Source organism: Sinohyriopsis cumingii, chromosome 12, assembly GCF_028554795.1.
Source record: "Sinohyriopsis cumingii isolate HCF-2022 chromosome 12, ASM2855479v2, whole genome shotgun sequence".
Lineage (NCBI taxonomy): Eukaryota > Metazoa > Mollusca > Bivalvia > Unionida > Unionidae > Sinohyriopsis > Sinohyriopsis cumingii.
The window spans coordinates 55,725,624-55,748,836 of record NC_142972.1 but is presented as its reverse complement, the minus strand read 5'-3'; the positions used below and the strand labels follow the sequence as shown (position 1 = coordinate 55,748,836).

General features: G+C 35.7%; 1 protein-coding gene and 1 long non-coding RNA gene across 4 annotated transcripts in view; one reads left to right on the top strand and one right to left on the bottom strand.

The window, feature by feature from the left end:
* Window positions 1–23,213, top strand: part of LOC149786496 (uncharacterized) — a 104,823-nt gene that overhangs the window by 6,598 nt on the left and 75,012 nt on the right. The window lies entirely within an intron of this gene.
* LOC149786497 (uncharacterized) lies at window positions 16,121–22,234 on the bottom strand. Its single transcript, XR_016424929.1, has 3 exons — window positions 21,316–22,234; window positions 17,042–17,364; window positions 16,121–16,312 (listed from the first exon to the last, which is right to left on the bottom strand). It is a non-coding gene; the product is annotated as an uncharacterized LOC149786497 (long non-coding RNA).

Here is a 23,213-nt window from a genome sequence, read left to right as displayed (position 1 = left end):
CTGGCGGCTATGGTGGCAATTTTGTATAGCTATTTTTGTGTAATAATTAAAGATATGGATTTATTTGTGAAATTTGTCTTTCCGGCTTGTGTTGTTCTTGAAACTGGTGTGAGGCATGTACACCTCATTTGATCACTGCATAGTGTGTAGCCGGTGAAATACCTAGTAGACTAGGAGGCAGAGCTAGCCACTGACAGCAGTAGGCACGTTGGTTCAAAGCAAGCAGAATATCTATTATTTTTAAAACTGCCTAGATAACAACTATTAAGTACACAATGTTTTGTTTTTCTTCAAACGTATCACCCATGGAAATGGCTTTCCTTTGCACTCTCAACATCACGTGTTTTCAAAAATGGCGTTCGGACATGAAAAATGTATGTATAAAGTTGTGGGTGGGGTGCATCAACGTTTTATTCTACGAATTTCCACTGATTTGTCAGGTCAAGTGAATAATATTCCTGTGTTTTGCTTTATTACACCTATCCAAGAATAGGGACCTTTTTGACCTCACTCATGTATTTGTTTAGTGAATTTTTATATTAGGCAGGTGTATGCAATATTAAATGTGTGCATGAAAACTGTCCCTTGCACCCAAAAATAACAATTTTACGAAGAGTTTTACTTCGTAAACTCTAAGTCAACCCGTTTCTCAATTCCGAGAGAGAGAGAGAGAGAGAGAGAGAGAGAGAGAGAGAGAGAAGAAAGGAAGGAAGTTCAAGTCATTTAATGTAGTGTCACTCGATGATGAAGACGTGACTACATTCTTGGGGAATTTAAGGTACTCGGGATCGAGCTGCAAAAGACAGAGCCTGCTTAAGTTTCTGGCTAGCAAAACTGGTGTCGACCCGTGGCTGGGCTTAATATACCCGCTTTCTTAAGACAACGCCAAATATGGCGTGTTCTTTAGCTCTTGCGTTTGGCCAGAATCTCAAAGCGAGGCTTCGTAGTCTCTTACAGATTATTGTCTAGGTCTATGTACATTATTACGTAAGTACTTCTGCAAGATCAGCACATTTGCCCTCCATGAGAATTTTTGGAATCTGTCTAGTTCGCTATTTTTATAACCTGATGAATGTACTCTCTTTCTGCTGAGTCTGAGATACAAGTAATGTTTTGTATAAGACGGTTCGTACTTGATCATAATAGCGTAATCATTATTGAATAGTAGTATATAATTGTAACACGAATAAATGGATTAAATCTCAATATATTTAAGTAGAAGATTACTTTCAGTATGATTTATCAATTTACTTCTAATGCAATTTAATCAAAACTTACTCTTAACACAATTTAGAGGAATTTCCAATCTTGTTACTTGTACTGAAAAATTCTGTCCTAATAACAACGCTCTGATCTTAGTTACAGTTATGTCCCTTATTTCATATAAATTTCAATAATCAATAGTGCAGAGGGTTCTGTAAGAAGTTGACATGTTGTATTGTTTAAAGCCCTTATGAAGTTTCTCATTCGGCCATTAAAATCATATTGCTTTTTTTTTCCTCTTCTTCTTTTAGTTACAGAGGCGTAGCTGGGGGGGGGGGGGGGGGCAGGGGGGTACATATGTCCCCGGGCGCCAAGGTACAGGGGCGCCAAAATGAGGTTTACAACGTTACATTATAATAAGTAAACAAGGGTAATATTCAAAAATGTGTTTAAACGGGGAGGGGGCTGGGGCGCCAATTTTATAGTTCGTCCCCGGGCGCAAAATATCATAGCTACGCCTCTGTTTAGTTACATTAAATATATTTGAACAGGAAACAATAAATGTATTTTGGAATATATAAACAAAGTCCAAAATCAAGTATGACAATGTACAATCGTTTTAATCTGAATATTTTTACTATACTGACCACGGTCCCTGCTGCAACAAGCATAAATTCTCTTCTTTGCTATCTTTGGTAACAATATTGATTATTTACCTTGTCATCTTTATTCCTGCCACAAATCTTTATTAACTTGTATTCTGGTGTACTTTTCATCACCTTTTCTTTGGTTTGTTTCGTTGGAGTAGGTGGGGTGACTGCCGTTTTCCATGTTTAATTATTTTTTATCGTTATCGTTGTGATGAAAGGGATTATATAATGCGGTGACAACTTGTACCCCGTCCCCTTCATGCATAATTTAACAAATGAAAAATGTTTCAGTTAAATGACAAGACATTGCAGTTAGTCACATTTTTATTTCTTTGTTTACAGTCTTCCTACATGCATTGCTAGCATACTACCACTGCAGTTGCTGCTACTTCTACTGCTGAAAAAAACAACAACAACAACAACAACAATAATAATAATAATAATAATAATAATAATAATAATAATAATATGTTTCGTAATAATAATAATAATAATAACGAAGCTGAACAAAAAAAAAGAAAATAATTTCGTTCATTAAATAAGAATTTAAGATGTAAACTTCTGTTTGATCCTTGAACATTGAGCAGGTGGTGACTATTATAAATTATAGTACTGGTAATTTAATATCTCGTTGTTATCAAAAGAAAGTAATATGTGACTTTCATTTTTAAAGAAATTTGGTGATGTTCAAATTTGTCTTACGCTTGTTGCAGATCAATTATTATGTCAAGATGTCTTCTTCCATGCCCGTATTATTAACAAAATGTCATCATTATCTCTATGCATCATATGTTATCTGTTGCAGCATCGATGTCGTTATCATCATCAATATCACCGTCACCATCGTCGTCGTAGTCATCGTCGTCGTCATCATCATCATCATCATCATCATCAACAACAACAACAAAATAACGTCGATATCACATTAGCAATTACATCGTTATCTTCATCGTCATCATCTTCACAATTATGTTCAACACAAAGTTCACTTTGATATCTACATTACTATTGCCGTCAACGTAATCGCCATCGTCACTGCAGTTGCATTCATTGCTCTCCATTCTTCTCCAAATAAAATGGTGTGTGTGTGTGTGTGTGTGTGTGTGTGTGTGTGTAATAGGTAATCTGTTTCTGTTTATATGTTTTCCATATAATTTTTCTGTCTCTCGTGAAGTTGCATTTGCAGTGCTGTAACTTGAAGATGCAATGAAATTTCAAACTCAGTTTTATTTGCAAACTTTGTAAATTTATTGCTCTGCTCTTTTCGCCGTTATTTCTATATAGCAATTTGCTTGTAGATGCATTTCGTACAAAATCCAGTTCTTGTGAACATCTGCTTTTTCCTCTCGGTTACAGTTGCACATTAAAATCCACTGTTAGTTAATACGTTTCTGTTCTAATCGATATATATATATATATATATATATATATATATATATATATATATATATATATATATATATTAGAACCAAATTTATTGCATATTTCTTGACTAATGAGAAAATAGTTTATATTGGAATAAAATAGTTTATATTGGAATCCGAACACCTGGAACGTAGGTATTCTTATTCTAAAGTTCACCTTCAAAAGTATTTATTTGTGTTCCTTCTTGGAGAAGAAGTTCACTTTTCAAAGATAATATCCTATAAATACCTGACCTGGAGTTTCCAGAGTTTCAAAATTGTTTAATGTGTGTGTAACGTTTTTTAATACATCGTGAGTACCGGGAGAAACATCAACCGCGAAGACATTTCTATAATTAACAGTTACGCTTATATTTTCAATGTAATAGCTAGCCAAGTGTGACCAATTTGAAACATGTCTTTTGTCAGAATAGTTGAAATCATTTCTTTCTTACATCTGCACATTTCATCACAATGTCAAACAAGAAATGGAAACCATCATACATATCGATACATTTTCATTTCGTATTTATGCTTATAAGAAACCTTTGCTGTAATATGATCACGCTTTTCCTAACCGTGGTAGATAGAACTAAGGTTTAAAGAAAAGAAAAACCAAAAGGATGAATGAATGGATTGAAGCACAGACATACGGACACACGGATATACGAATATAAGATGTCACATGATGTCTGCAAATCATGTACAGATAATAAATCCCTTTAATTATTGTATCATTATTATAAAATCAATCATTTACTTGACCAGTTTTGTCCAGAGGTTAAATTGAGTTGTGTCCCTTTGACTACACGTGCTTCCTCAGATCACTTTTAGGTGAAATAGAAATCCAGTGGTTTTAAATCTATATGGCGATATTTGTTTGACTAACCTTATGCAAGATATTTCCCTGTAATACAGATTTTTCAGCATAGTAGTGGTCATACGGACTGATAATCAAAGTATGTATATTTGTATTTATGTTTGATATTCTATTGTTTTTTACCTTACAAGTTTCCTGAAAGGCAGATTTTGTTTCCTGGCCGAGGACAAATATAAGAATATTGTGCAGGTCTGTGTAGTCACCATGACATTTTACTTGGCGATTATTGGGATATTTTGAAAATCTTAAGAAAATCTAATAACTCACAGAATGCACCACAACATTTGTTCTTAACAAATAGAAACACGGTAGAAGGTAAGACGAATTATTTACGTTTGTATATACACACATGTATGTACAGTTGTTTATGTCCTTTGCTTATAATTTCATTCAATGAAACATGTAACAACGAGTTTACCTACCTCATCGACCTTATATATTGTTTCCTTAGTAACGGTTTTACGGAATAATGTTGCCGGGACCCACATAACATGATAATTTACGTTTTTATTAAATAAATATAACTAAATCGCATATGTTTGGAACAAAAGAAAACATTGATGCACTTGACATAATGACATTTTTATAAAGTAATTGAAGCGCTATTGCATAGTTTGTATTAATAGCTCGATTGAATTTACCTTTGATTATGCACTCTAATGCCAAAATTTTCAGTAACGTATATTTTTGTTGTTGTGTGAAACCATAAATGACATTCACGAGAAAATTGTCTAAATTTTTAAAAATATTTTAGGTAAGTGTTGTGAGAAAATAATAGTGGTAACGAAGCAAAAAAGTAAACAAATACAAAAATAAACAAAACAACCACCCCCACCCACCCCAACCCCCATAAATAAACAGACCAAGTTATCACTCAGTGTCAGGCAGGCATATCTATGAGGTCATCACAGTTAATTCTCATGGCATTTTGTTTGAGACAAGCATTTCACCGCTCATTCAATTTCTTGATTTTCTAATATGATTGTAAAGAAGCCATTCAGTCTATTACGTTTGAATCAGGGGCCCCGAGTGGCCGAGTGGTCTAAAGAGCGCTCCGTTACGGATCATTGCCATCTCACTCTGTCTGCGTGGGTTCGAGTCTCGGATTCAGCCAATGTGGGTATGTGAAAAAGCTTGCCAGTAGCTTCTCGTGGGTCGGTGATTCTTTCTGGGGTTTTCCCGAGTTCTTCCACCACCATTAACATTGTCGTTAAACCCTACAACAACAAATCGGCGCCTTCTCACGCACGGGCCATTTAATCTTTCGAGTATGAAACACTCGTGTCACTTTCCTGGTTGAATACATGTATAATCCCGTTTATTTCAGTGTGTTTGTTGTTAAGTGAAATGAATTCTGTCTTTTAATAGGATACAAAACACACACACACACACACACACATGGGCACTGAACAACACCCCATACTATCTGAAATCCGTATCGTTTACCTGAAAATAAAACTTGGTATCCAACCCACTGCGTCGGATCATAAAATTTTAGAGCCAAACTGTTCCATGCAAACAGGCTTCTGTACAATAATCTTTCATATGTTTAACAGATATAGAAAAGCTAAAGTACTAAATAAGGTGTGTTCTTTTATTTATCTTCTAAATCTAGCAGCATTTGAAAGAACACCTTTTCATTCCTCGTGTAATTTAAATCGTAGAAATTGCCTGGGAGTCTTACATTTGATTACTCGTTACAAATGTTCAACATCCTCAGTCAGAGCAGGAATCTTTAAACACCTCGGTGCTAATTTATAAAGTGATGCCACACAACTGAGATTTGTAACAATGCTATATAAAAAATAAACGAATGAGATTTAACATATAACAATGGACGTAACATTTAATACAGTATAGTATTCATTATTTATTATTTATACTGAAATTAGGGATCTATATAAGTAATTTATATTTTGTTAGAAAGACGTAGACTTCTTTACACGTGTGCTGCTACCTCTCTCGGGGAGGGGAGATAAGTTGATTAGTGATTGCAATGTTGTTCTTGCTATACTTTATGGGATCGTCCCTATTGTCTGTTTAATTTGTACTTAAAAATCTTTTTATTGTCTTCGCAAAATTAATATATGTCATCATATATTTTTAACACACATTTTTAAACAAATGTTAAAAAAGTATCCCTTTACTTCGTTTTTCATATTTGCGTTAGATAAATACGAGAAACGTATGCTTCAATACTTGAATGAAGTCATAGCCTCTGGAGATAATATGGTCAAAAATGTACCAAAGCATGACATTAGATCAGATAGTGTATTTTACACCTCATTTGGAGCAAATTCACATCCGTTAATTTAACAGACTTTCTGCTGCCTGTGCCACATCGAACTTCTTTAATTATCTGTCAGTGCATCCCAAATAAATAAGAGTACTTTAAAATCATTATAGGCTTTGTGGGGCGCTGTAAAAATAAGGTACTTTTTCTGTCAGACATGTTTTATGGAAAACTGTCTTGCATTAGTTGGGTAATGCCAAACTCGCATGTTTGTGACCGCAGTTAAGCTTTATCTAATTACGATGCTTACTGATTGGGATTTAAACCAATCGTTTGATACAAATGTCTTTATCAATTCTGATACAATGACGCTCAAATATCACAAGATAAATGATAATGATAACCAAAAATATATCCCTCCATAAAGCTACATCACTTGTTCAGTACGACAAGAATGTTCCTGCTTCGAACAGATGGTCTGATCTACTTATCCTGCACCAGTTTCTATTCAAACAATGATCAAAAAAGGTGGGGTCGTCAGTTGCTCGGGAAGCCAATACTGTGCCTCTTTTTCAAACGTGATGAAATGGTGAACTTCATTAATTGTTCCTACAATATTGTAATTCTTTGGCAGGGGACTCAAACTCAAACCGCTCCGAGGGCCGCATGAAGGGCATTTTCGATGGCCCAAGGGCCGCATCATCTTTGTTATCGCTTATGACTCCTTGTGACGCCCGTCATTTTGCGGGCCACGGGATATGGCTTGGCGGGCAACATGCAGTCCACGGGCCGCATGTTTGGGACCCCTGTTCTTATGCCTAGCCTGAGTCAGCTGACACGATGTGTCCTTGAGAAAGGAATTACGACCTGATATAGCCAAATAATGCGTTAACTACTCCAGCCAACCCTCGCCCAACCAAAAACCCTTGACGACCCCACCAACCCAATACAAAAATATAGTTGTTGTTCTCGGGTTTAACGCCATTTTGCAGCACAAGATAGGCTATTCATGGCGGCCAGTATAACTGGTGGAGGAAGAACCCTGGAAAACCCAGTGAAGAACCACCGACCCACGAGAAGCTACTGGCAGGCTTTCCCACGTACCCACGCTAGCCGAGCATTGGACTCGAACCCACGCAGACAGAGGTGAGAGGCCAGTGATCAGGAACGGTGAGCGCTTTAGACCACTCGGCCACTCGGGGCCTCAAAAATATAGAATCCAAATGGAAATGTTTATGCAGCGACTAAGCTGTCAATAATCGGTGTCGACAGTACTTGACTCTTATATTATACTAATGAGTTCCCAACAGCGATGTGTAAGCATGACTAGAAAAATGGCGTCATGTCACGTGTCTTTTTTATTTATATATTCTTGAAATTGTCCCTCTCTTGCGAGAATACTTTAGATTGTAAGTCACAGCTTTTCGAGCTCGTTGAAGAGATAAATACTAGAAACTTTATTATAATTAAACAAAGGGAAACAAAAATAACAAGTCAATCCAGATCTTTTCTTACTCGGTAAATTGCGGTCTAACTTGTAGGACAAATACAAATGTCATTACAAGACTATCACATATCCTTGAAAGTATATCGATGTTTTAAGAAAACATCTGAAAATCAGTGTAATAACACCCCAAATTAAATAATACAAAAACAAGTATAACAAAAACAAGGCTGCCAGCCACAATTTTGTGTAGATGAGGTGAGGAATATAAATAATTGTTCTTTCGATGATATTCAAAATAATTGTAAAACTCTTTCCGTGACTAAAGGTGTGAATGCCCATCACCCGTCTGCCATGGAATCATAATTGCATGGGCGATGGTTCCTAGGCAATCCAGGAGAAATATTCCCGATACTTTGACCTTGAAAATGGTCTTACACTGATTATTGTTTCAGGCTCGAGTCACAACGATTTCGTCTGGAATATTGTTGACCTATTGTTCTTACACTCGTAATACCTGGTAGAAAGGTGATTACCATTCATTTAGGCGAGAAAGGAATTTTAAAAATATTTTTATTATTATCGAGTAAAGACGAATTTATATTCTGTACCCAACTAACCCCCAAAATTGGTTGCTAGCCTTTCTTTTATTATGTGGATTTTTTATATATTAATTTTCGTTGCTATACAGATATTTTGATATTTCTTACAACAGTGACATATATGCAAAGGCATGTGCAAAGATGTCACTTTCAATACCACTCATGTTGTGAATTTACTGTTTTGGCTGATAGCATTTCCTCCGACTGGATGTTGACATGTAAGTTTCTGTTCGACAACCTGTCCATATACTTTCTATTCCATCTTCGAAAAAGTTTATTTTACCTGATAATGTGTCATGATTCCGTATTTTTTTTAAATTTTATACAAATAACAATGTTGCTAAAATTCTGAAAACGGGCTCGACCTTCTTCTTGGAGACTATGAATACGGAATTAGGAATAAGCTAAAACAAGACAAATGTTAGGGCCTCACAGTCTGATGAGGCGTCTCAAAAATTTGATCGATGTTTTATACACCGTAAGCTTATGAAGTGCATTAGGAATCGCTCTTTAAATTTAGTGTTGTGCTAGGTTGGGGTGGGAGAGGGGCATTTTCCTTTATGTCAAGGTTGGTTATATATTTTGTCTCAAGATAATTCCAGATATTAAAGACAAGATAGAATATCCGAAAACAAAAGCGGACGAAAAATATGGCATGTTTATGCACTGACTAAGCAGAACGATCTGATGTGGTTCGGGCTGCCTCGTTTACCAAAATGTAACCGAAACAATGCCGCTTAATTAAAACGATTAGAAAATCCTCTTTATTCTTACTGAATAATTTAATAACTTACTGATATTACATTACCTTGTGATAGATCCATATGTGCTGAAGGTAATTTACCTTTTATTATGACAGGATTTACGTCATAAGACACAATTTGGTTGAATGTATTTAACAGTATTAACACAACATCCCTAGCATTGTAGTGACACTTTTTCTCGTTACATAGCTGTACATGTTTAGAAATCGGTAAGAGAACCAGACGTAGTGCATGGACATGTACACTGGACACTTTGGGAAGAGATCGAAACGTGAAACGGCGCTTTTTTATAAAGGAAAACGCTATTAATGAAATGTTCTGTTAGAAAATATGTTGTTAATGGAGAATATTGTAGTTTAAAGAAATACTTTTGAGTTGTATTAGTAAATCGACCTGTTGTGTAAGATTGGAATCTGCGCCGAAACCAGGTGTCGCCAATGTTTGCTTTTCTAGTTATGCCACTTTCATTGTGAGAAATATGGATACATACTTTATGAATAAAAATTAGCCTAAAATTTTGAATAAATAATCCCCTGTAACAAATGGCTTGGAAATATATAGTTTCATCTGAACAACCCGTTCCTGCTTCAACGAAAATACGCTGAACTGCAGTAATTGGTTTGTAGAATATCTTAATTCCAAGTACGCGGGTTCGATACCCAACCAGGAGAGAGGGGGCCGACTGTTTCTGTGAGATTTTGTGAATAGCTCTTAGCTTCCGTTTCTACGGCGTGGTATAGCCAATAATGTGTTAGAAGTTGAATCTATATAACATGAAAAATAACAGCAAAGCAACAAGCAAACAATATCATTGGTAATGTTTAAGTGCTGACTTAAGTCTATGAAGTGATGTTTAATTCGGTCTCACCAGTACACAGGCCTTTCGAAACATGTCTTGAGACTGATGCAGTATTAGTGGGTTTCGTAACGGGAAGTCGTGGACCGTGAGAGTGATTAGCATACATGTCTTGAAGTTTCTATTTGTTTACAGATCAGTGTAATGATTACGTCCTATACCATAATTCGGTCAGGCTCTAAGTTATAATCTAAAGCTAGTTGAAATGAAAACATAACAGATGAAGCAGAGAAAATATAGCACAGAATTTGAATCATTTCATTTTTTACTCTGTGTGTGTATGTGTGTGTGTGTGAGAGAGAGAGAGAGAGAGAGATTTTGCGTTAAAATTATCCGTCCGCATACTATGGAGGGGGATTACCGCCATAATTCTATGCATGTATTTTCTTTTTTTCCTTGATGCATTATTGTAAATGACTGCTTGCAAGTGCTACTTTCATAACACTGGTCAACAGTGAAATCATTACTGACTTGAAAAGGCCCTAATCTGTAGTATTTTGGTGTGCCGAACACGAATATAACCGTGAAAAATTTGTATTGGCTCTCGTTTTGAAGATATTCATATACCTCATTTTCTATGTTTCACTGTGTAAATTTCTCCAGTAGGACTGCAGCAACATCCGGAATAATGATGTAACATTGCATAATACCATCATGCTCACATCATCCACAGTTGATTGCATCATTTTCTGATGCAATGCAATACTAATGCCATGCGGCTGCTGAAGTAAGTTGACGTCAGCAGTGTACTATACATGTGTAGGCCTATTATACTAATGCCAGGCGGCTGCTGAAGCTGACGTAAGCAGTGTACTATATAAAGCCCAATCAGATAGGTTCAGCATTTAAAATATTTTAGACGTTGTGCGAGACAGTTCAAGCTACTGTTACATAAAACTTATTATTTTATCCATTTACGTACAATAAAGAACAGTAATGCCTCGAAAGTGTGTTAATACCGCGGACAATTTTTGCTATATTTGTGGGGAAGTGACATTTGCCAACCAGAAGAAAAGTATCAATTCTCAAGTGAAGAAGGCATATCATCTTTACTTCGGATGCAAGGTTGGTGACCAAGACAAGCCTTGGGCTCCGCATATATGCTGTGCTACATGTACAACACAGCTTTCACAGTGGTTGAATTGCAAAAGGTCATCAATGCCGTTTGCAGTCCCAATGGTGTGGAGAGAGCCAAGCAACCACCTAAATGACTGTTACTTCTGCTTGGTTCCTCCTCTTTCCGGCGGAATAACGAAGCGAAAGAAGTCGAGAATAGTCTACCCAAACATTCCGTCTGCATTGAGACCAGTTCCACATGGTGAGGGACTTCCTATTCCAGAACCTCCAGCAGAATATTCTCTTGATTCATCTGACGAAGACAAAGGTGAGTCGACCTGTTCTTCTCCTGGTCCATCAGCATGCAGTGATCCAGATTTTCACTGTGGTGCATCATCAACCCCACACAGAATAACACAGGAAGAACTAAATGACCTGATTCGTGATTTGGACTTATCAAAGAACAAGGCAGAATTGCTAGGATCAAGACTCCAACAATGGAATCTTCTAGAAGAAGATGTCACAATTACTGCATATCGAAAGCGCCACCAGCAATTGGAGCCTTTCTTCAGAAAGGAAAGTAATCTGATATTCTGTTCCGATATTGAGGGCCTCATAAATGCTTTAAAAATCACTCATGACCCACAAGAATGGAGACTATTTGTGGACTCTTCGAAACTGAGTCTCAAGGCTGTGCTTTTGCACAATGGAAACATTCTTCCATCTATTCCAGTAGCGTATGCTGTCCACATGAAAGAGACATACGATAACTTAAGGCAGCTACTGAATTCCATTGAGTATAACAAGTACAGCTGGCACCTCTGTGGTGATTTGAAGGTAGTTGCCCTTTTAATGGGACTGCAGCAAGGATATACAAAATACATGTGTTTCTTATGCGAGTGGGATAGCCGAGCAAGGGAAATGCACTACATGAGGAAGGAATGGACTCACAGGCAGAATGTAGCCATTGGAGAGAAGAATATCCAACACCCAGCTCTGGTTGAGGCTCAGAAAATCTTGCTACCACCCCTTCACATCAAACTAGGTTTGATGAAGAACTTCGTGAAAGCCATTGACCGGACTTTGCCAGCATTCCGATACCTGCATGAAAAATTCCCTCGACTCAGCGAAGCAAAGATTAAAGAGGGAGTTTTTGTGGGTCCTCAGATTCGAGAGCTTTTCAAAGATGATCGGTTCAACAACTTGCTGGAAGGTGACGCGAAACAAGCATGGAATGCTTTTCGCCTAGTTTCTACAAACTTCCTCGGAAATGTTAGGGCAGAAAACTATAAGGAACTAGTAGAAGACATGTTGATGAAGTATAAGAAACTTGGCTGCAATATGTCTCTAAAGATTCACTTCCTTCATTCCCATTTGGATTTCTTTCCTAGCAACTGTGGTATTGTTAGTGATGAACACGGCGAACGTTTTCATCAAGATATCGCAACAATGGAACAAAGATACCAGGGAAAATGGTCCACTACAATGCTGGCTGACTACTGCTGGACACTCCTCAGAGATGCTCCCGAACAGCTGTACAAGAGACAGGCGAAGAAATCTAAGATGTAGTCAATGACTTGATTTTTTATAGGTAGGCTATTACAGTTGACCTTTTACTATTGGAATGCATTTCGTTATGTAAACATTAATTTCTTGCAGATTACAAAAAAACTAGAGCCAATTTTGCAATTTGACTGTCATATTCGTGTTCAGCACATAAAAATTGATAAGAATTGACTAATTTTATTTCAGTAACATGACTTTTGTAAAAATTTGTTGTCCAGTGTAATTCTATCCATGTAGATTGTATTCTTCATTGGTACGTGGCAGTTTACAAATGCTACTTTCCTTCTGCATTATTGTAAATGGCTGCTTGCAAGTGCTACGTTCATAATTCCATCCATGTAGAATGTATTCTTCATTGATGCAAACTGTAAAGGGCTAGTTGCAAGTGCTTAGATCTACTTTCCTTCTGCGTCATGGTATCTCGCTTTTTGCCAAATGCTGAATTCATTCCGCAGTTTGTCGTATGGCAAATGATATGTCAGTTGTTACAAGTTTTCAATATTTTTTTATAAACTTGCTATATCTCAAATTACATCGTTCCAGCTGTTGACTTGGTTCTGCATTTTACAAATTTTGCCTTGCAACACCGTAACTTCTTATGAGAAAATGGAGATGTATCAGCTGGTGATGAGTGGTTAGTGAGCAATCAGATTGTTGTTCCAAAGTCGTATAGACATGAAATTCATAGTCGAGCCCATGAAACTCCTAAGCTGTCATTTAGATGTCAATAAGACTTGTTACAAGAACCTGAACCAGTTTTATTGGCTGAAAATTGAAAGTGATGTTTATAAATACCGTAGATCTTGTCACACTTGTTATATGGTAGGAAGCCCCAATCAGAAGATACCTAAGGCACATCTGCAACCTATTCCTGCATTTGACGAACCATTTAGCAGAAACATGGTAAATTGTCGGTTTCTTACCTGATATGAAGTCGGGCAACCAATACTTGTTCACCATAATGGGTGCATCCACAAGATTCCCAAAGGATATTCCTTTAAAGAATGTTAAAGCAAAAACTGTTCTAAAAGTTTTGGTAATTTTGTTAACATTTGTTTGCCTCCCCATATCTGTCCGGTCTGATCAAGGGTCAGATTTATTTTGGATATTTCCGACAACTTATGCATAAATTAGACATCCAACAGTAAAAATTTTCTGCCTATCACCCAGAAAGTCGAAGGGATATGGAAAGATTTCATCAAATTTTGAAGAACAGTACTCAGTCATATTACTTTAATAAAGGAAGGGATTGGGATGATGGTGTTCATTTTCTGTTATTTGCTGCTAGGCATTCAGTTTAAGATCATTGGGTTTTAGATCTTTTGAACTGGTATTTGGACATACTGTCCATGGACTAGTTATTAAAATAGAAACTTCTTTCAAACGAAGATTCCAAGATTAATCTTCTTGACTATCTTTCTTATTTCAAATTTAAGTTACTAACACTTGTTAAGTAGCAAGAATTAATTTTCACTTTACTCAATCAAAAATTAAATATAGCTGTGACAAAATTACAGAGGTAACTTTAAGCCTGGTGGTAAAGTTCTGGCTGTCTTGCACATACCTCAATATCATCTTCAGGCTAAGTATTATGGTCCTTATACCAGGGTTCCTGCAGGCATGGAATTCCTGGAAAAGTTCGTAAATTACAGAAAAGCATTTAAAGGGCCTTGAAAAGTTTTGAAATTTTTATAAGTCATTCAAAGTTTTGGAAAAGTCATGGAATTTGGTTATTTTGCATTATCCGGTCACATTTATTTGTAGACAAAAATTTGTATTATCATAACTTCTTCAATGGATTTTGTTAAAGTAGGTTCCCCATAAACTTTAGTTACACTACATCCAGGGATTTTACCACCATTCAATATCATTGTACTCACGGCATTCAAAAGAGAATGAACTATCTGATTGGATGAAGTATGTCCAAAGGCCAAATGTGAAATGTTTTTGTGTTAAATGTATGTTAGGTCAGTATTAGAGGTCATAAATTTGCATAAACGATACTCTTGAAATTGGTAAAGAGGTCTTGTAAAATTGTGGAAAAGTCTAGAATAATAGGAAAGGAGTGAATTAGAACAATTATTACATGATTATGAACATGTGTTTCCTGATGTTCGAACCTGAATAAATAAAATATATCGAGATGTATACTCTATCAGAACACTGATGTTGTAGATTCTAGATCTATGAAGCAACAGCCCTATAGGACGAATCCTCTCAAGCAGGAATATTTGAAAAAGGAAAGTCACTTTTACTGGAGAATGATTACATAGATCATAGAACAAAGTACAAGTAATCGCAGGTTACCATGTATTCTTGTGCCTAAACCAGATGTTATGTCTACAGTGTTTTTACTTTATAATTATATTTTAATTTATAGGTATGGACTTTGTAGTCTGAAATAAAGAATTCTTATCTTAATACATGTACTTTCCACATGTGTGCTGACTTTAAAAAAATCAACAGTGTCACCAAAACAGATTCATTTCCAAAGCCAAGAATGGATGACTGCATTAACAAAATTAGAAATGTCAAATATTCACAAAGATTTACTTTTTTCAAGGAATCTGGCAAATTCCACTCATGGAAGGAGCAAAAGAAATTTCGCCATTTGCAACACTAGATGGGCTTGCTTTATCAGTATGAAGTGAGGTCCTTTGGAACAATTTTGTTTATCTGGCAATGAATGTTAATATTTGCTCTAGATAATTATAATGCATACATCGATGATGTCATTATCTACAACACCTGGGAAGATCACTTGGAAACCATTCAGAATTTTTTTTATTAACTCGGTGAAGCAAATCTGACAATTTATGCACAAGTGAGTTTTGCCAGGTTTATTTCACATTTTTAGGACATATTGTGGGACAAGATTAAGTTAAATATATAGAAGTTATGGTCAAGGTCATCACAGTTCCCAGCGCCTGTTAAAAGAAACTTATGCAATTTTTGTGTATGGATGGTTATTGTCAGAAATTTTGCTATGTTTTTCCATAATTGACGAGCCTAGGACAAGTTTGTTAAGAAATATAAGTTTCATTGGTCTGGAATTTGTTTTGAAAAATTAAAAGCCTTGCTTAAAAGTGCACCAGTTCTTTCAGCACCAGATTTCAATTATTTAAAAAGCCTGTTGATGCAAGTGATGTAGGCATTGGAGGAGTATTGATCCAAGATGTAGATCATCAAGTACGGCTATTAAAAAAAAGTAGACAGTCATCAGAGAAATTGTTCCACAACTAAAAGGAATGTTTGTCTTTGACATTGTCTTTGCAACATTCTGAAGTGTATATTAGTTTATTTCTTTCTCTGGTTGTTGTATTCAGTGATCACAGTCCATTCATTTTCATTTTTAAAAAAATGAAAAGTAGAGGTTGTGGAGGTTGTGATAATAATACAAGAATACAGCAATGACATTTGATGTCAGGGAAAAAGATAATAAGGTTGGAAGTAGAACTCTATGTGAATAGAAGTAATATATTGCTTTATTCTGTGTAATTCATTCGACATTTAGTTTTAACTATTATAGTATCAGATGCATATTTGAGTTTGATGTAAAATAAAACATTATTGTGAAGGATGATACAGGTTCTTTAAGCATTCCAACAACAATCATCTGCCCACATGTCAAACTTTCTTCTTTCTGTACATCTAACTGCAAATGAAAAATAAGAAAGTTTAAGAACAATTACCATAAATTCACTTTTAATGATATTAATTTGTGTGGTTTCCAAAAAATGGACACTTTTATTAGTACTCAAATCTGTGAATGTGTTATGGTGTTTTTGAAACAATCAAAACTTATTTAACAGCATGAAAGAAGAGAACTCACAGTAAATGCACAAAATATACATGACAAACTTACAAGTACATATTTAACTAAGCAATACTGATTTCATCACATGATTTTTAGATATTACTGTTAATGAACCCTCCCCCAATTTAAGAAATTAATAAATATGAGCTATTTCTATTATTATTTTTTTCACTATTGATGATACATGATGAAATTTGTATTTACAGTTAGAGAGTCACAAAGATGCAGTATAATATAACTACTGATGTAAAAGATACACATCTTTCAAAATCTTGAATACTATTCATAATGATACAACTACATATCTGCTTAAGCATATCAGTGTACAAGTTTTGGATATGAAAGAAATATTATACCAAAGTTTCGCACGAATACAGTATATGATATTGATAATATAATTAAAAAACTAAGGCACAAAACTTGAATACTGTTGACAGTGCTATTCCCATTGGAAGTAACTATCTTGCCACAGTTGGATAGGTGAGGTAATTAAAATTGTATGAATGAAATTTGAAAGCGATGTTAATGCACTGCAGTGTTATGCATTTTTAAATATAAACAACAAACCTGTGCTTCCTGGCAATCTGTCAATACTGATAAATCAAGGTCTCTTTGAATGGGTCATATATAGCACACGGCTTGCCCCAAGTTGCTTTCATCCGCCAGGTAAGCACTGGTGTATCCACCATGTGGCATCCAAATCCATTCTAAGAACACACGACTGCAAATGCCTGACCTCAATTCAAATCCCCTTCTAGATTTTAATTTGGGAAAGCTTCAAGTTTCGTCCTGAAATATGCGGGGTCACTGTCCTTATAAAAATGTATCTTTTTATCTCCCAGACCAGCGTCATAAAGGCGCTTTCATTCATCTCTGCTGGGAATACTGTCCTGAAGAAAAGATGGAAAATAATCTGTTAGTGTGTGTGTGAAAGCACAGAAAATACCAGACCCCTCTAACACCCAAAATGAAGTCCAATGTGCATCAGCAGCAAAGATGAGAACAGTAAAGATCAGCAATAACCTTGATGTTTAGTACCCACCAACCCCAATTAGTCACAAAATTACTACATGTCAATAGTGAGTAAATCTGTCCTATCTATCATTCCATTACAGATGATACTTATCTAATGAAGTGAGTGTGGTATTGAAACCACCTTCTGACAATGTCATGACAATATTATGAGTTTCACCATATTAATCTTCTACCACAGAAATAATACAGGCATGGCAATATGCACACTTCTGTGTTTACAGTCACAATACATCATGGTGTGTCCAAAAATATTCTCTATATTTCCACTTAATGTTGCTACTATTATCTGATAATGAACACAGTTTAGGTGTGGTGAAGTAGGTCACAGTGTTTAGAAACCTGGGTTTCTTTTTTTTAATGTGGATATTCCTATGGTGTTCTATTAGTATAAACTGTACACTAATAGGACTAGACATACTGCACTGGGTGAGAACAGACCTGCCAGCTCTTAAAATTTTTCCGTAAGTCTTATGAAAATTACCCTTAAAATTACCCTTAAAATATGGACTTACGACACGCTAGCAAAATCTACGGAAAAATGATCGTTCCAAAAAAATCCAGATAATTGGTTCATCCGTGTTTTATTTTTATCCAGGTTGCATCTTAGAATTAGTGAAATTAGTCAGGAAACCAGACTAAGTTTACAGCAGCACCCTAGATGCTTTAAACTGCACCTATTTGTTCACGTGAAGCATCTGCATGATTATACTGTTGATTATAGAATTTTTAAAAATGGCATCCAGATAGTGATGCATGTTGAAGACGAAAGGGAAAATATGCTTCTAGAAAAATGTTAATAATCAACACAGAAGACTAAAAAGGAGTATTCGTATTCTTGTGCATAAAAGCTGAAAAGGACACAATTATGTCTATTGGACATCTCGTGCCAATTTGAATATGTCCATAGCTGCCAACCTTCCAGGCTCACAATTAGTGAAAATAGGGATAAAAAGTTGTGAATTTGGACATGAATTAGTGAAAAATACCATGACAATAACTCCATCCACTCTGACCGTCAAAACTATGTGTTATATTATTACAGGTTAGAACCCCCATCCCTTGATTTTCTTTGTAACGAGCCCCTGTGTTTACAGGCATCATCAATATCTAAAACAATAATTCAAGAGATGTTCACATAAACACTATACTCAATAATATTCTCAATATATCACTCTGCTGGGTTTTCTTAACATACTTCCTCAACCTTCATGTGAATTTCAAACAACTTATATATCAGGATCCCTACATTAGGATACATATATGCCATTACAGATATTTTCCTATATTAATGAGGTATCAGAGTAACTCGTCTTTCACAACCTGGAATCTACATGGTGTCTAACAATCTTTTCCCACAATCATCTTTTTGAAACTGGAAATAAAATGCATTTAAATAATGATCAAATAACAGTAAATAGACATATATAATACCTTTAAATGTCTTTAATTACTTGTTTGCTGACTGCTGATTTGAAGACCTGCAATACTGTAGTACTCTGGGCTAAACACTTCATTCAAGTTCATGAATATTTGGCCTCTTGTTTCTAAGTCTGACTGATGTGATGTGATGTGATTTTGATTTTTAACAATTTTTCAGTCATATCACTACGATGTCTGCAATGTGGCAGTTTATAGTGATGTCTAGCACTGGGGCATCATGCCGCAGACATGTAGCATGATGTCCCACCCAGTCACATTATCCTGACACCGGGCCGACCAGTCCTAACACTAACCTCTTAATGTTGAGCGCCAAGCGAGGCAGCTGTTAGTACCATTTTTGTAAGTCTTTGGTATGACTCGGCCAGGGATTGAACCCATGACCTCCCGCATCCAAGGCGGACGCTCTAACCACTAGGCCACCGGAGTGGTAAAGTCTGACTAAAGACCCCAAGACAAAGACTAACCCAAAACACCACTAAACTGTCCGAAAACACACTCACCTACCCAAGATACAGGTATACAATTACAGTGAATGGAACCAAAAATAATGATAGTGATCAGTAAAATTCTGCATTATATAATTAATGAGTAAGATCAGGAGTTTTTTCCCCCATGTTTTTAATCACCAAATGAAAGAACCCATGACTACCCTAAAACAGTAAAGACTATCCCAAAAAGCCCTCAACTGCCCAGGATACATATACGCAATTAAATAAAATCAAACAAAAAAAAAGGAGTAATCAGTATAATTATTAAGTAGGATCAGTCGAGTTTTTTCCCGTGTTGATAATTATTGAAGGAGAGACCTCAAGACATTGCAAAACTATCCCAAAACACCCTCAACTGCCCAGGATACACACAGGTGATTAATTATATCAAACCCCCAAAAAGGAGTGATCAGCATAATTATCAAGTAGGATCAGTCAAGTTTTTTCCAGTGTTGATAATTATTGAAGGAGAGACCTCAAGACATCGCAAACTATTCCAAAACACTTTAAGACTGTCCCAAAACACTCATCTACCTAGGATACATGTATATAATTACAATAACTTAATGAAATATGCAAGTTTTGGTGCATTCTCTGTCTCTTTCTGATCATAGTTAATTCTAACTAAACCACTTTTAAATGACAAAGAGCAACACAATAAGTCAGAATCATGTGTCACTACATTAATGTTTCAAAAATTCTTTTAAAGTTTTTGTTTTTATAATCTTTAATGTGACAAAGTGCAGTACACTGAATAATTAGAAACTAAGGGTTCTATATTTAGTTTTAAAATTCTTTATGGACAAAATTCAAAATTCATAACATCCTAAGAAATGTTCAGTTGTTATTAAGGCAAAAGGAACAGCATGCAAATCATGACAGTGACAGCATCTATTGGACAAAAGGTCAAAAATGCACTGATTGCTTTTTGCAGGACTTTAAATAGCAAATGGTAAATGTATATAACAGTAATACTAAATGACATCAAAAAAGAAACAATGACAAAACGTAATATACATGTGTGTATCTAATTAAAAAAAAGCAACCACCACCCCCAAAATATCAATAAAAATGGGCCATGGAAAGTGTACCTTCTTGTTGTGTAGCCTGGATACATATTGATAAACGAAAATAAAATGAGTATTTAATTACTGTACAGTGCATTTGGTATTTATATATCCATACATAACAGAATGCTTTTACTCAATGCTTAGAATCAGAAGTACAATAACTATTTCATTACCTGTGGGTGACTAGGTAGTTGGCTTAAACATTTCTTGGATTTTTAATTTTCAATTTTGGGGTATTTAAGATTAAATGATTATCTGTTCAAATGAAATAATTTCAACATTAAAACAAAATTTGAAGTGTCTTTGGGTGTTTTCAAGAGTGTTTGGTGCATCTTGGGGTGACTTGTCACTCACCCTGTTCCCCTGTCAGTTGACCTTACAAGCTGTTTATTTAAGCAGTGAGATGTACAGAGGCTCATTACAAAGAAAATTATTTGTTCCCATCAATGAATAGAGGGCTGGTGTGTGTGTGCTCCAATCTTTATTTTATGTGCTACTTCTGTTATTCAAAAATATCTTATTTTCGCCGGAGCATATGTACAATAGTATCACAGGAAAAGATTGACTTTTGTGATGTGTATCAAAACAGGTGACATACTACACGATCTTTACTACCAGGGGTCGTCTTATGAAAGCTCGTGAAGAAACAAAGAAATATGTCAGTCATTTCTGATCCGTACTTTTCTAAAATAACTAATATTTCCAAAATAATGAGATATCAATATGAAAGAAGTATATTTATGAAAACGTGAAAGCCAGTGCTTAAGTGCATCAAAACTGGGGAGTCTGTGATATGACAAGACAGTACTGATGTGCAAGGTGGTCCAACTGCATGCCCGTGGGAATCTTTTGTGTGGCCAGCGCTCATAAAAAAATAATTTCTATAATTACAGCATATATAAGCATGTATGGCCCGCTAACTTTACATTTTTGGGTTCATATAGCCAGCGGGGTTGAAGATAGACCTGGTCTAAGACCACCTAGTCCTACAGGTAAGACATAGCACACGAGTTTGTTTTAGGTGCTTGACACCCACAACATAAATATCACCATCAGGTCTTACATGTAGGACTAAAGACCACCTAGCTACGATGTCGTAGCCTATTAGTACTAAAGACCACCCTGCTGTTGTGATGGCGTTTTTGCTTTCTTAAGGTGCTATAAATCAGTTAGAGCATCGAAAAAGCACATGGTTATAGAGAACGATTAAAACTTCGTCGCTAACTTACACTTAAAAAATGACGGGACTGAACGAATTACGAGTTTGTTTTCTTTCCACACGTAGATCTATAAACTTCTTTATATACTGCTAGCCTCAACAAAATTAGTGCCGTAAAGCAATCTAACTTCCCGTGAGGAGTATTCATTATTTCATTGGGGGTAAAAACACCTTGGAAATTTGTTGTTATAATGCCATGCTAATACTGTAGTATCCCATTATGACAAAAGATGGTAATACGAGTTGGACAAGAAAGACGATATTGACAAAATGAGATTGTTGCAAGGCCAAATCTAAATGAAATCAGGAGTTGGAATGGTGTAATTTGTAATGTGGCAAGTTTATAAACAGAATATAAAACTTGTAATAACTGATATAGCATTTGCCATTCGACAAATTACAGAACGAATTCAGCGTTTAGCAAAAAGCAAGATACAATGACGCAGAAGGAAAGTAGATCTAAGCACTTGCAATTAGCCCCTTACAGTTTGCATCAGTGAAAAATACAACATACACGGATGGAATTAGGAACGTAGCACTTGCAAGCAGCCATTTACAATAATGCAGAAGGAAAGTAGCACTTGTAAACTGCCGCATACAGTTTGCACCAATGAAGAATACAATATACATGGATAGAATTATGAAAGTAGCACTTGCAAGCAGTCATTTACAAGAATGCATCAAGAAAAAATAGAAAATACATGCATAGAATTATGGGGTAATTCCCCTCCATAGCATACGACTTGATTTGTTATATTGTTGTGAACTTCACTGTTTTAGCTATCTCCTTTCGCTATGTCGTTACGTGTTTCCATTCTACACCTTCGTATACTGCCGGTCAAATCTGCAATAAGTTTAATAATTTAAATTGTTTCATGAGTCAATTTTTTCAACAACTACACAAATTCTCTCAATTCTGAAAAGTGGCTTGACCTACTTGTAGGAGACAATATATTACATTTCGGTTCCAAGAATCAAATCAAGCTTTTCCTCAGCTAAAAATCTGTTCTTGGAAGGAACTTGAGTGATTTACACAGTTAGTTTGGGAAGAATATTAAAGATCAAACATTTAATTTGCTTGGCTGGATGGGTGGGGAATTTCTTTTAACAACAACAATATTTTTATTTTATTATCTCCAGATTTAAGATTATTATTGTTTTCAGCTAATGAAATAGAAAGAACCGGTTATTTTTCCCAATTTCTTTATAATAATAATAATAATAAATCCCAGCCAGCCACCGACACCTGAAAACTAATTATCCTTTTCACATGTCCAGTTGAGACAGATTAGCATCATATCATGTACGTATAGGCCTATATAAGTGGTTCGGACTAGTCCTGGCCAGAAGAAAATATGTGAAGGATCATGACAGGCAGTGGGAACAAACAAATTTTCAAGAAAGCAAGGGCTCAGTGGTTAGATTGATTTATCTTTAAAGTGAATCGTGTATACATGACATTCAAGGGTCAGAATTATTTTGACCTG